General features: G+C 40.6%; 1 protein-coding gene across 6 annotated transcripts in view; it reads right to left on the bottom strand.

Moving 5' to 3' along the window:
- The window catches only part of Rnls (renalase, FAD-dependent amine oxidase), a 272,771-nt gene that overhangs the window by 233,230 nt on the left and 23,570 nt on the right, over positions 1–15,971 (bottom strand). The window lies entirely within an intron of this gene.

Genomic DNA, 15,971 nt, shown 5'->3' on the forward strand with positions numbered 1-15,971 from the left:
GTTCTGCTTTTGGGCGTGCAGTCTTTCCTGTCTACTGGTCTTCAGCTGTTCCTGTGGGTGTGTGACCTGAGTCCACCAGGCAGGTCACTTCAAGCAGAAAAGTTGGTCTTACCACTGGTCTCAGGCCTGAAGTCGCTCCTCGGGGCCCCCGTTTCAGCTCTCTGTGAGGGCAGCAACCAGAAGGGCCTGCCCTGTCTTTTCTCGGGTCTTTGTGCACAGGTGTCCCAGATGGTGCTAGGTGTTTTCCTCTAGAGTCAGAAATCTGGGCAGAGTGTAGTCTCTTCTGGCTTCCGAGGCCTGTCTGCCCCTCTGAAGGTTTAACTCTCCCTCCCATGAGATTTGGGTGCAGGGAGCTGTTGACCAGGTCCCTTCAGATCCGGTCGGTGTCTGGACTGCAGGGGACCTGCTGCTTGAGTGCCCCTATCTTCCTGTTCCCAGAGGCTCTATACACTTTCCTCTTGGGCCAGGTATGTGTGCAAGGCTGGGCAGTATTGGCGTTCTCTCCCGCCCTGTAGTCTCAGGAGTGCCCACCTGTCTGGGTGGTGAGCTCTCTCTCCCATGGAGTTTGGGAGCAGGGAGCTGTGGGCCGGGATCAGCAAGGTTCAGGCTCCAGTTAAAAACCGGAAGTGTTCGGTCAATTTAGTTTCTTTTTTAAAATAAGATCTCTTATTTTTTTATGGATGTGTGTGAGTGTTGTGCCTGTGCACATGTATGTGCACTGCCCATGTGCTTGATGCCTCCAGAAGCCAAAAGAGTATATGGCATTCCCTGAAACTGGAGTTCCAGATGGTTGTAGGACACCTTGTGTGTACTGGCGACAGATCAGAGATCCTCTGCAAGAGAATGTGTGCTCTTAACTGTTGAGCCATCTCTCCAGCCATCACTGAGAGGTGAGTGAGGGCAGAATAAGAGGCTTGTTTCCTGGTTTGGCTCTTCTTCAACACAGTGTAAGTAAATGCTGGGTATGTGGTAGTCCAAAATAGAGGAAACACTATTTTCTCTGTTTTCTGACAACATGTAATATTAAAAGTTTTGCTATTTAAATAAAAAATCATCTAAGAAATGTTTACTTAGGGCACTACCAGATAATAGGAATTCAAGAAACTCACATTTAGTGGATTAAAGAAACAGGATAATAATTATTTAAAAAATTCCAACTAAATCCTAATTTTGCTTCATCCTTCCAAACTTAGTTTTATCAAGAAAGGTATAAGTTTATAACTAATGTGCTTATAATAACAATAAAATGTCTTCATCTACCTGATTGCAAACTGGTACAACCACTCTGGAAATCAATCTGGAGGTTCCTCAGAAAAACTGGACATAGTGCTACCTGAGGACCCAGCTATACCTCTCCTGGGCATATACCCAAAATATGCTCCAACATACAACAAAGACACATGTTCCACTATGTTCATAGCAGCCTTATTTATAATAGCCAGAAGCTGGAAAGAACTCAGATGCCCTTTAACGAAGGAATGGATTCAAAATATGTGGCATATCTACACAATCTGCTCGGCTATCAAAAACAATGACTCCATGAAATTCATAGGCAAATGGAATGAACTAGAAAATATCATCCTGAGTGTGGTAACTCAATCACAGAAAAACACACTCTGTATGTACTCACTGATTAGTGAATATTAGCCCAAAAGCTCGAATTACCGAAGATGCAATCCACAGACCACAGGAAGCTCAAGAAGAAGGATGACCAAAATGCAGATGCTCCCACTCCTTCTTAAAAGGGAAAATATATGCATAGGAGGGTATATGGAAGCAAAGTTTAGACCAGTGACTCAAGGAATGACTATTCAGAGCCTGCCCCACATGTGGCCCATATATATACAACCACCAAAACTAGATAAGATTGATGAAGCTAAAAAATGCATGCTGAAAGGGACCGGATATAGATCTCTCCTGAGAGACACATCCAGAGCATGTCCAATACAGAGGTCAATGCTAGCAGCAAACCACCAAACTGAGAACAGGTCCCCCTTGGAAATGAATTAGAGGAAGTATTGAAAGAGTTAAAGGAGCTTGTAACCCTGTAAAAAAAATGCCAACCAACCAGTGGTTCCAGGGACTAAACCACTACTGAAAGACTATACATGAACTTATCCAGGGCTCCAACTGCATATGTAGCAGAGAATAGCCTTGTTGGGGCACCAGTGGTAGGGGAAGCCCTTGGTCCTGCCAAGGTTGGACCCCCAGTGCAGGGGAATATGTGGGGGGCAATAAGGGGATATATGGGGGGAATACCCGTATGGGGGATGGGGATGGGGGCTTATGAACAGGATTCCGGGAAGGGGAATAACATTTGAAATGTAAGTAAAGAAATACATCTAGTAAAAAATATTAAAAAGTACTTTTATGAATACACTTTCTCAACTTGTTGCTCAAGTAACTCAATTATAATACTGATTACATGTGTGCGCGCGTGCACACAGACACAGACACACACACACACACACACACACACTTTAATTATTGCTCCTGAGCCATTCCATAGTTCAGATGTTCATAACTGCTCCTGTAATATACTCACGTTCTGAATTCCTATCTGACCATATAAGAATGGATAGCACCAATGGAGCAAATGGAACCAATTTGCTTCTAAGTAATTCAGTAGTGGGTGTTTGTGATCACAGCGAATATAAAAAACAGAGGAGTAGAAAAAAGCACTTATATGTAGAAACATAGAGCCTCAGGTGAGAAATTGCTCCCCACATGGGCTTTCTTATAAGAGCTACTGAATTCCTAGCGTTTTCCCCAGCATGCCAGTACATGAAATTCCAAAACCAGAATGATTTTACCTCAAAACCTGATGGTCAATGACAAGAATACATACACACGCACACAAACATACAATATTTACATACATACATACATACATACATACATACATACATATACACACATTCATACACACATGTATATACAAAATATACCCATGCATATATAAGTAGGCACACACGCACACATAACATTTGTATGGCTTAAGTATCCTTCTGTTGTCTTTCCTAGGTAGAGGAACTACACAGAAAGTTTCTCTATAGAAGTTGCTGGATATTGCCTCATTTTATTCAAATGATATCTGACGGTAAAAATCATAGAAAAATCAACCCACAGATTACTGAGTTTAATAGATGTAATGCTATGTATACACTGGAACCTTGGCAACTTGGCAGCTTACTTTTTTGGGGGTGGAATAATTATGAAAACAAACAGAGCCTTGATTTATCAGATTAAAAAACACTAACATTTGTCCAGCCAAAGTTCCCCATAGCAACAATCTACAGAGACAAACCATTAGCTAATTGTGTTGCTGCTTCTTGAGCAATGGAGTTTATTCTGACAATCTGACTGCTAAGAACTGAATTAGCAAACTGCTTATTCAGTCTCTGTATCTTGTTTGGCAAACAAAGCATGGCAAATAGCAATCTAAAGGGAAAACAGAATCCTGGGATGCACCTGCAGCCTTTGCAGGGAACCACTGTAAAGTGTCTGACGCATGAGGGACTGGCTTTCAAAAGAACATGCTAGTGGTGCCACCTGCTGGTCAGCACTGGGTCATGCAGTCTAAAAGGACTGAGTTCTAGCCTGGAAGGATGGACTAGGATGCCAGATTTATGGAGCTGTTTATCTCCTCACAGCATCGATTGATCTTGCAAAAAAGCAGGACAATTGTAATAATCTAATTACTTCTAATTTTAATTCTACGAAGTACACAATCACATCAATGACAGAGCAGACCGTATGAGCAAACTGTCTATTAAAAACACAAATGCTCTATCCAGAAGATTTTCATATATTTTATGCTGAGTTTATCATGTTTTAGCTCTTATTGCAAAACATTCTGTATTTTAAGTCATAGTTTATGTGATGTCATATAGGAACCTAGTTTTCTAAAACATATTGAGTATATATTTATATATTCTAAAGAAAATTGTATGTCTCCTCTAAAATGACTTCCAGATGACTACAAAAGAACCTATAGGTAAGAGCCTTTCTTCACTTTGTCCCTCCTGTGACTGGGAAGAGACGGTAATCTAAGAATAAGCTGAGTAAATATAACAGACTTATGAGTGATTAAAGCTCAGAATGTTATAAATATATAAAGAATGAATGTCACATTCTCCAAGAAGTTAACACTTTTTTTTGTTTCATTTACATGAATATATATGCATATATGGAAATGTTCAATACTCAGCTTCAGTTTTGCCTCAGAATGAACAATATCACCAATCCAAAAAGGGCACTCAGAGCATTGTTGATATTAATTATTGATCACAAGAACTACAGGAACACAAGTAGTGCTTTGTATAAAGCATTCCAACTAAAACCACATAAGTAGTAAATGGAAAAACATCTCAGCCTCAAGCAGCACAAACAGCAATGATTTGCGTCTTGATTCTCCTATTTGTTCATTCAAACAGTTAAAGCATCTAAAGGCTAGAGAATAAAAAGGGATTCAGGACCTAGTCTGACACTGAGCTTAAACTCACAAGCGGGTTTTGTGTTGCCAATTATCCCAGTTCCATTCAGCTCATAGTGTGGACACACACACACACACACACACACACACACACACACACACACACACACAATGCCTCTCTTCTCTCCACAAGCCTCACTATCTGCAGCCCCTCTTCAAGCTCAGCTAGTGGTTTTAGAAAACAAAGTAATCAGTACAGGACTTCTACAGGCCTCAGGTCTCCTCTCCTGTGCTCATGTCTCCTTTGCTTCCTGTTACCCAGCTTTCAGCAGAGATCCATTCCTTGGTTTCTCGAGAACAGGTTGGTTGTCTGTGGCTCCTCAAGTTTGCTACTATATGATATATTTCCCCCTTTTAATAGATTGTCTCCATTGACACACAAGCAACACATCCATCTTAAAAATACTAGACAAGGCAAAGAGAGCAGGTACCACTGCACTTGCTAAGAACCAACCAAAGTCTGTGCCCACGTTTGTGGGCACAGATGCCTCTAAAGAGCCATGCATAGCACGCCCTTCTCAGTAGGACTGGATGTCTCCCATGTCTCCCATACAATGCAAAATTCAGTTCCTGCAGGTAAAGTGGTCTTACTGTTTTACATACAAGGAATTCATATGTATTCAGTATGTGTTGATAACAAAATTATGTCTGTGACAGAATTTTATAACAGAGCAAGGGTTATAAAAAGTTTAAAAATTGGGATATATTATGATTTGATCATTCTATAATGTGAGTATATATTAAAGTGCTACACTGGACCCATAATTTTAGTAATTACAGCAATACCTTCTAATTTTAGGTTAAACACATCTTATTTGAATCATCAGAGACTTGCGCCAGAAAGCCAACATCTTAGCTCTCAAATTTGGCCTATCTTTAAAATGTCTTCGCCAATTCAGATAGGAAAAATGTTTAATTTGATTCAATGACTCAGTTGGTGGTAATGATGCAATTCACTGAATTATAGCTCTCCCTTCTTCCTTCTCACATTCACTCTAGTTTTGATAGCTTAAGGTCTTTTGTTATTTAAAAAAAATCTCTGACTGAAAAAAACAGAGTTTTGAATTGTAAGAAAAATATGCGGCAAGGTGGCACCAAGGGCCTCTTCTTCTGTTAGGTAGTAGCTGGGTGTCCTAGTTTAAACCATCCTACGGCATTAACAGAAGGGACATTAAGAATGCAGGTGTGAACATACTGCATCACAGATGCAGACATCTCAAGCAAGGGCCATTCCCACACATCAGTGCTGGATCAAAAGGCACACAGGTGAACCGATGCACTTACCAAAGCCTGGAGCAAAACTGGATGCAAACTTTCCAACAGCTATGCTAACTTGATTTCTCTACATATCTCTTTCCCCTGTCAAATGGGGACAGTACTTTTTACTGAGGTGGTTGTTAAAGAGTGACACAATGTACACAGTTTTGCCTCATATTCCAAAAATGTGTTTGATGTTAGAACCATCACAGCCTTCCAGTCAGTCTCAGAGAGAACTTATGAAGGAAAGCTTCCTGTGTTCACTGGGACCAGGGAGGGGATTGAGTATAAGCAATGGTAAGTTGGGTCACCTGCAATGCTAAAATGAGGACAGTGTTATGTACTCTGTGGCTGTACCTGATGAGAGGTGAGCCTGAGAGAAAGGACTTATTTTGTTTGTGCTTGGAATGTACATTCCATCATAGCGAGGAAGGTATGGTGACAGGGCCTCTATGACTGGGAGCATAGTGCAGAACAGACTAAAATTGTAACATCTCAGTGTGAAGGAAAAGAGAACAGACTGGAAACAACTTGTCCAGAAACCTGAAGATTTGTCTCTGTGGGGCACTGGACCCAGAGAAACTCTATCCCCTACAAGTGTCACCAGCTGCCCAATATCTCCACCAGCTGAGGACCTCCATATCAAATTCATTAGCATTCAGCTGACATTTCACATTCAAACCATCCTTAACCACAACAATGGGCATCTCCTCTGGTTTCTGGTGACTCCTGTGTTTGCAGAGTGTAGCAGAAAGAAAAAGTTAAACTTGGTTTATTTCTCATTTAGAGATAGAAAAGTAAGTAGAAATGTATCCAAATCTGTTGTTTTGTAAACAATGTATTTTAAAAGAGTATAAAATGTAAAAGTCAAATGGGATTACTGGTTAATGCTTGCTTCTTGTAAAATTGAGACCTCAGTTCAGAAGCTTCTAGGCAGCTAGGCACAGTAATTCACACCCACTGAGAAACTGAATTACTTTCCTTCCCATGGAGACCTTCAGGCAAAAATAGGAATGAAAAACATTGCTGGGTCAACAAAAGTTCATGCTGAGTAGCTCTTTCCACCAGATTGAAGCATTTACTTCTGGTGGGACAGTTAAACAGGAGACTCATAAAACAAAGAAAGCTAGGGAAACATGGAAGGCACAGGAAGTTCAGAAAATTACAAGATTACAAGGCTCTCCTCAAGGTTATAAATGCAGTTAACAACAGCAAGGTGAAGGCTCTGGTAAAACTGCCTGCAAGTTGGAAGAGGAGCTCCAGGAATGCAGCTTAGGGACAGTTGTCAGCCATGCTGAGATGGGCTTTGGACAAGACAGCTGATTTCAGTCACTCATGCTCAAATAAATCAATCCATGAAGGTCTTGAGTTCACCAAGCTATGTTTAGGGGAATGCACTCATTTGGTATGTCGTCAATGTCAATCTTACGGGAAAAGACATTTGTTCATCTCTCTCCAGGAAAAGTCACACAACAGCACCTGGACACCAAGGTCACAGATTCTGCAGTATATCTTACTAATGGTTCAGGTAATTACCATCCAATGTGCCTAATCAAGTTTTCAAAGATAGATTCAATATTCCTGATGAACTAAGATTTCTGCTTTTTTTCAACAAATGTTAAGATTCAAAGCTCACCATGCACTCCTCCAAATCCATATTTACTTTCATTTCCTAAAATTCCCACTACAAAGTCCTTCCTGCCACACAATCTATTTCCAGTCAGTAGGTTTAAAAGGCATCTCTATTTCTAACTTCTTTTGCTAAGAACTGGTGCTCTTCAGAGCAGCCATTCTCTTCACCATTGATTGCCCTTTGTGTTGAAATTCCTAATTCCTTTTTACTTGTTTAGTCATTAAATATGGACTACTAGCCATGGTGTGCATGGTTCAGAGGAGAACCATAGAAAAATACAAGTGGGGAACACTCAGCAAGCAAACGATTTTTATGTTGTTTTTAATTCTACCTAGATACACAGTACAGCTAAGGTAGACATTGTGTACTATATTCAGCCATTAGTAAATCACTGTAACTTATGTGCTAAAATTATCATACAGAGAAAACACATAATGCAAGAAAATAGACTTGGAAGTAGGGAGACTTCCTTGAGGAAATAATTTTCGATTGAGTTTTGGTGATAAATAAAAACCTAAACTAAGGTAGAAGGGATCAATAAGTCAATTTTCTTCAATGGGTCACAATTGTTACTAAATTATGATATATTAATAATGATATCATTTGAAATGTAAATGAATAAAATGATTAATTAAAAAGCAATATACTAGGAAAAAAGTCTTTCCATCCAGACAGTTAAACTCACCTAAGCTGGGTATAATGGTACATGTCACTTTGTATACCTACTACTATAGGGTTGCAATAAATGGACTGCTTGAGTTTATGAGTTCCTTAAGCAGCCTGGACAACATGGTAGGAGAAAAGCACTGAAGCCCTGAGGGCCAAAAGGAAGAATGGATACAGGTAACCTCAGGGGTAGGAGGTGCTGGGACCCTATAGAATGTACCAGAGGCCTAGGAGGTGAGAGACTGTAAGGACTCAAATGGAGGGACCTTAGATAAAATGCCCTACAGTGGGGAGAGGGAACTTGTACAGCCCACTTCCAACAGAAAGACAGGGCATCAAGTGAGGGATGGGGTTGCTATCTCACAGTCAAAACTCAGACCCATAATTCTTCCTGTCTGAAAGAACTTCAGGGAAAGAAATAAAGAAGGGCCCGAGGGAAAGAAGGTCCAGCAACAGGCCCAAAGTAGAATCCAGCTCAAGGGGAAGGCCCTAGACCTGACACCATTACTGAAGCCCTACAAAGGATAATAGATGGAAAACTCCAACAGAAGGAGGGAAACTACACCCTACAAAAAGCAAGAAAACAATCTTCTTGCAACAAATCCAAAAGAAGAGAGCCACACAAAAAATAACAGGAAAGAACAATCACTATTCCTTAATATCTCTTAATATCAATGGAATCAATTCCCCCAATAAAAAGACAGACTAACAGACTAGAGACATAAACAGGACCCAGTATTTTGCTGCATACAGGAAACGCACCTCAGTGACAAAGACAGACACTACCTAAGAGTAAATGGCTGGAAAAAAAAGTCCAAGCAAATGGTTCCAAGAAACAGGCTAGAGTAACCATTCTAATATCAAATAAAAACAACTTTCAACCAAAAGTTATCATAAAGGATAAGGAAGGACACTTCATACTCATCAAAGGAAAAATCTACTAAGATGAACTCTCAATTCTGAACATCTATGCTCCAATTGCAAGGGCACCTACATTCATAAAAATAAAGTTTACTAAAGCTCAACGCATACATTGCACCACACTTAAAAATAGTAGATTTCAACACCCCACTCTCATGAATGGACAGATCATGGAAACAGAAACTAAACAGAGACACAGAGAAACTAGCAGAAGGTATGAACCAAATGGATTTAACAGACATCTATAGAACATTTCATCCTAAAACAAAAGAATATACCTTCTTCTCAACACCTCATGGTACCTTCTCCAAAACTGATGATATAATCGGTCACAAAGCAGGCCTCAACAGATACAGAAAGATAGAAATAATCTCATGCATCCTATCAGATCACCACGGATTAAGGCTGGTCTTCAATAACAACAAAAAACAACAGAAAGGCCACATACACATGGAAGTTGAACAGCACTTTACTCAATGATAACCTGGTCAAGTAAAAAATAAAGAAAGAAATTAAAGATTTTTTAGAATTTAATGAAAACGAAGGTACAACATACCCAAACTTATGGGACACAATGAAAGCAGTGTACAAGGGAAAACTCATAGCTCTGAGTGCCTCCAAAAAGAAACTGAAGACAGCATACACTAGCAGCTTGAGAGCTCATCTGAAAGCTCCAGAACAGAAAGAAGCAAATACACCCAGGAGGAGTAGAAGGCAGGAAATAATCAAACTCAGGGCTGAAATCAACCAAGTAGAAACAAAAAGAACTATACAAAGAATCAACAAAACCAGGAGCTGGTTCTTTGAGAAAAACAATAAGATAGATAAACCCTTAGCCAGATTAACCAGAAGGCATAGAGAGTGTGTCCAAATTAACAAAATCAGAAATGAAAAAGAGAGAGACTTAACAACAGAAACTGAAGAAATTTTAAAAAATATTGAATCCTACTGCAAAAGCATATACTCAACAAAACCGGAAAATCTGGATGAAATGTACATTGTTTTTTAGACAGATACCAGGTACCAAAGTTAAATCAGGATCAGATAAACCATCTTAACAGTCACGCAATCCCTAAAGAAATAGAAGCAGTCATTAAAAGTCTTCCAACAACAACAACAACAACAACAACAACAACAACAACAACAAAAGCAAAGAAAATACCTGGACCAAATGGGTTTAGTGCAGAATTCTATCAGACCTTCAAAGAAGACCTACTACCAATACTCCTCAAACTACTCTACAGAATTGAAACAGAAGGAATACTACCTAATTTCTTCTATGAAGCCACAATTACACTTATACCTAAACCACACAAAGACCTAACAAAGAAAGAGAACTTCAGACCTATTTCTGTTATACATAACAATGCAAAAAATACTCAATAAAATTCTTGTAAACTGAAACTAAGAACACATGAAAATGATCATCCATCATGATCAAGTAGGCTTCATCCTATGGATACAGGGATAGTTCAATATTTTGAAATCCATCAATGTAATCCGCTATATAAACAAAGAAAAAACCATATGGTCATCTCATTAGATGCTGAGAAAGCATTTGACAAAATTCAACATCCCTTCATGGTAAAAGTCTTGGAAAGATCAGGAATTCAAGGCCCGTACCTAAGCATAGTAAAAGCCATATACAGCAACCAGTAGCCAACATCAAACAAATGGAAACCTGAAGCAATCCCACTAAAATCAGGGAGTAGAAAAGCTGCCCACTCTCTCCCTACTTATTCAATATAGTATTTGAAGCCCTAGCCAGAGCATTTAAAGCACAAAAGGAGATCAAAGGGATACAAATCGAAAAAGAAGAAGTCAAAATATCACTATTTGCAGATGATATGATAGTATACTTAACCCCCAAAATACCACCAGAGAACACCTAAATCTGATAAACAACTTCAGCAAAGTGGCTGGTTACAAAATTAACTCAAACAAATTAGTAGCCTTCCTCTACTCAAAGTATTAACAGGCTGAGAAAGAAATTAGGGAAACAACACCAACAATCTACAGATTCAATGTAATCCCATCAAAATTCCAACTCAGTTCTTCATAGAGTTAGAAAGAACAGTTTGCAAATTCATTTGGAATAACAAAAAACCCAGGATATTGAAAACTATTCTCAACAATAAAAGAACATTTGGGGGAACCACTATCTCTGACCTCAAGCTGGATTACAGAGCAATCTTGATAAAAACTGTATGGTATTGGTACAGAGACCCAGAAATGACCCAAATACCTATGGTCACTTGGTCTTTGACAAAGGTGCTAAAACCATCCAGTGGAAAAAAAGAGCATTTTCCACAAATGGTGCTGGTTCAACTGGCAGTCAGCATGTACAAGAATGCAAATTGATCCGTTCTCATCACCCTTTACAAAGATCAAGTCCAAGTGGATCAAGGACCTCCACGTCAAACTAGATACACTGAAACTAACAGAAGAGAAAGTGGGGAAGAGCCTCGAACTCATGGGCACAGGAGAAAATTTCCTAAACAGAACACCAATGGCTTATGCTCTAAGATCAAGAATCGATAAACCAGAATTCATAAAATTGCAAAGCTTCTGTAAGGCAAAGGACACTGACATTAGGAAAAATGGCAATCAACATATTGGGAAAAGATCTTTACCAATCATACATCTGATTAAAGGCTAATATCCAACATATACAAATAACAAGTTAGACTCCAGAGAATCAAATAACCCTATTAAAAAATAGGGTACTGAGTTAAACAAAGAATTCTTAACTGAGGAATATTGAATGCCCGAGAAGCACCTAAAGAAATGCTCAATATTTTTAGTCATTTGTGAAATGCAAATCAGATCAACTCTGAGATTCCACCTCACACCACTCAGAATGGCTAAGGTCAAAAACTCAGGTGACAGCAGCTGCTGGCTAGGATGTGGAGAATGAGGAACACTCCTCCATTGTTGGTGGGATTGCAAGCTGGTCCAACCACTCTGGAAATCAGTCTGGAAGTTCCTCAGAAAAACTGGACATAGTGCTACCTGAGGACCCAGCTGTACCTCTCCTGGGTATATACCCAAAAGATGCTCCAACATATAACAAGGACACATGCTCCACTATGTTCATAGCAGCCAGAAGCTGGAAAGAACCCAGATGTCCTTCAACAGAGGAATGGGTACAGGAAATGTGGCACATTTATATAATGGAATTCTACTCTCCTATTTAAAACAATGACTTCATGAAATTCTTAGGCAAATGGATGGAACTAAAAATATCATCCTGAGTGAGGTAAACCAATCACAAAAGAACACACATGGTATTCACTCATATAAGTGGATATTAGGCCAAAAGCTTGGAATACTCAAGATACAAGACCACATGCAGCTCAAGAAGAAGGAAGACCAACGTGTAGATGCTTCAGTCTTTCTTAGAAGGGGGAAGAAAATACTCACAGGAGGAAATAAGGAGAAAAAATGTGGAGTAGAGACTGAAGGAAAGGTGATCCAGAGACTGCCCCTAGACACTAACTATCGCAGATGCCGAGAAGTGCATGCTGAAAGGAGCCTGGTATAGCTCTCACCCGAAAGGTTCTGCCAAAGGCTGCCAAAACTGAGGTGGATGCTCAAAGCAGGGGGATTCCAACTGAGGAATTAGGGAAAGGACTGAAGGAGCTGAAGGAGTTTGCAACCCCATAGGAAGAACAACAGTATCAACCAACCAGACCCCCAAGAGCTTCCAGAGACTAAACCATCAACCACAGAGTACACATGGAGCGACTAATAGCTTCAGCTGCATATGTAACAGAGAATGCCTTATGGGGCATCAATGGGAGGAGAGGCCCTTGGTCCTGTGAAGGCTGGATGCCCCAGTATTGGGGAATGCTAGTGCAGGGAGAAGGGAGGAGTGGGTAGGTAGGTGGGGGGTGGGCACCCTCATAGAAGCAGGGGGAGGCGGAGGGGATGGAGGTTGCTAGTGGGGAAACTGTGAAAGGGGACAACACTTGAAATGTAATTAAAGAAAAGATCCAATGAAAGAAAAAAGAAAAAAAATGCTAGAAGAAGCTGAGAAGTACTTACAACCCTGTAGGAAGGCCAGCAGTCTCAATAAATCTGGACCCTGAGATCTCTCAGACACTGGACCACCAAGCAGGCAGCACACACAGCTGAGATGAGGCCCCCAATACAGGTACAGCAGAGGACGGCCGGGTCTGGACCTAGAGAACACGCACCTAACCCTCAAGAGACCGGAAGCCCCAGGGAGTGGGGAGGTCTGTTGGGGTGGGGGGTGGGGACATCTTCCTGGAAACTGGCAGGGGTAGAAGGTATGGGATGTGGAACAGTTAGAGGGTGGACCAGGAAGGGGATAAATTCTGGAGTGAAAAAAAAAAGATGAAACAAGATTTAAAAAAAAAGTCACCTGAAAAAGAGGCAAACCAATTCCTCACAATGAGTTCTGGAAATGACCAATCAGAGTTAGTCTTACTGTCAGAGTGCTATGGCCAGTCAAGACAAGAAGATCCAAAGAGGTGTGAAAGGCCAGGCCTCCAGGGGATACTATGCTTGTGGAAGGACACTGTATTCTCCAAACACTACAAGTGGCAAAGGGGAGAATGATTCTGAACAATGGCAGAGGGAGGAACTAAGCCTTCATTTCTGATTTGGCACTTCCTGAACTATAGAGTCCCCGAGAGCTTTGCTGACATTCTGGTTGTAGTGCTCCTAGGCTAGAAGATAGAGCTGTTGGCAAAAACTGAAAGGGTCATGTAAATTTGAGCTCCGCTCTTGAATGGCGTAGTTAAATGACACTGTCTACAGATAGACTCTCAGGAAGCAAGGTGAGGGATGAAGCCATGCCCTCACAACAATCTTAGCCAGGAGCAAATAGAAGCTCAAAGAGGTAATGAAGAGGTATCTAACTAAGAAAAGACCACTTGATCATCACAAGCAGGTCTGTGAAATTAGGGACACCAAGATGATTTCTAAGCTTTTACTAAAGTTTAAATCTAAACACAATTGAATCCTAAAAGGCAAGGTGGGACTGTCCAGTTAAAATAACTAGAAAGTGAAGTAAGTCCCAAATACATGAGCAAGCATCCCTTGCTAGAAAGATACAGGGTAAAAACATGAAGAATTTTGAGGGCAATTCTGGGTAAAATGAAGCTGTCTGCTACCCATCCTCACAGAGTTTAGACTCTAAAGTTGAGCTACGATCACCAAGTGACTATAAAGAAAACAACAAAGAGAACAGAAAATGTCAAATAAATGGAACAGACTCGACATGCAGAGGAAACATGTGCATATGAGAGACCTAACATATAGAGAGTGAGGAATCTCGACCCAGAGGGATGAACCCCATATTAAATGAATGGTGCCAATGTAGTTGACAGTCATTCTCAGGAGAAACAAATTCAGTCACCTGTTTTATTCCCTACATAAACACATATTTTAGGTGAGATGAATATTTAAACATAAAGCATAAAATTAAATTATTGGAATTAAGGATATGTGTTTGAATTCATAGTGGGGGAGTGACTTGTCATCACAGAGCCAGGAAGTCTATCATATATTACAGAAAAGAACACATCTGAGTAAATAAAAACCTCAAGAAATTATTATGACAATTGGCATAAACAAAAGCGAAAGGCAAGTGACAGTCTCCTAAACATTTGTAATAACACATGACAAACATCAGGACTCTTGTGTGCAAAATGTTCTCAGAGAACAGAGCCTGAGAAACAAAGTGAAGAGATGACCTTGTTATTCACAGAGGAGGAAATCTAGTGATGAAAAAAGGCTGAATTTTACTTTAAGTAATGGACAATACAAGTTAAAGCCAATGTTGTCTATGCTTTTATTCCTTTGGTAGAAATTTAAAAAGTGATATGAAATGAAATATATTCAGTGCTGATATATGTACAGAAAAACACATTACACAACATTAAGAAGACTAGCTACAAACATATGGCAAAGCCTACTAAGACATTGCAATACTTTAACCTACAAATTACACTCAGGAAATATTTATCACACATTATAGTAATAAAGTCATGAGGACATACACATATGTAGACAAGTATGACTATTGATACACAGCTTTCTGTAGGGAAAGGGCTGCTAACCACACGAATGCCTCTCAGTAAACAACAGACACAAAAAGTAAAGAGTGGAATTTTCAGACACTGGAAAAGTTTATGTGGCTGGTAATGATGTATCTGAAGGGATGTTGAATGACAGTCTACTCTCAGAGCAGTGCTAGAGATGATGACCAGTGCCGTGATCATGAGGGATGCAGCTTTAGCAAATGTTAAACACATTCAGTCCAGAGAGAAGGCAAGACACTTCAATCCATTTGAATATGGAAAACATTTTAATAGGAAGAATATAAAAATTGTAAAAATATGTTTATCCAATGACCACATGTACAACTCATAATGTAAACATAGGAATGTGAAAAGGAGTACAATTGTGCCCCAAATGGCCAGTTCCATAGTAGCAGCGTTCAATAAGAGTTAACTGGACCGTGGATCCTGGCCCGCAGCAGCTCTCTGCTCCCAAACCCCGTGGGAGAGAGACCTCACCACCTGGTCAGGTGGGCACTCCTGAGGCTGCAGAGCGGAAGAGACCACCAACACTGCCCACCCCTGCCCACATCCCTGGCCCAAGAGGAAACTGTATAAGGCCTCTGGGTTCCCGTAGGGGAGGGCCCAGGAGCGGCAGGACCCCTGCGCCTGAGACACCGCCGGAACCTGAAGGAAACAGACCGGATAAACAGTTCTCTGCACCCAAATCCAGTGGGAGGGAGAGCTAAACTTTCAGAGAGGCAGACACGCTTGGGAAACCAGAAGAGACTGCACTCTGCACACACATCTCGGATGCCAGAGGAAAACACCAAACGCCATCTGGAACCCTAGTGCACGGAAGCTCCCGGAAAGGGCGGCGCAGATCTTCCTGGTTGCTGCCACCGCAGAGAGCTCATGGGCAGTACCCCGCGAGCAAACTTGAGCCTCGGGACCAGAGGTAAGACCAACT

Source organism: Rattus norvegicus, chromosome 1, assembly GCF_036323735.1.
Source record: "Rattus norvegicus strain BN/NHsdMcwi chromosome 1, GRCr8, whole genome shotgun sequence".
Lineage (NCBI taxonomy): Eukaryota > Metazoa > Chordata > Mammalia > Rodentia > Muridae > Rattus > Rattus norvegicus.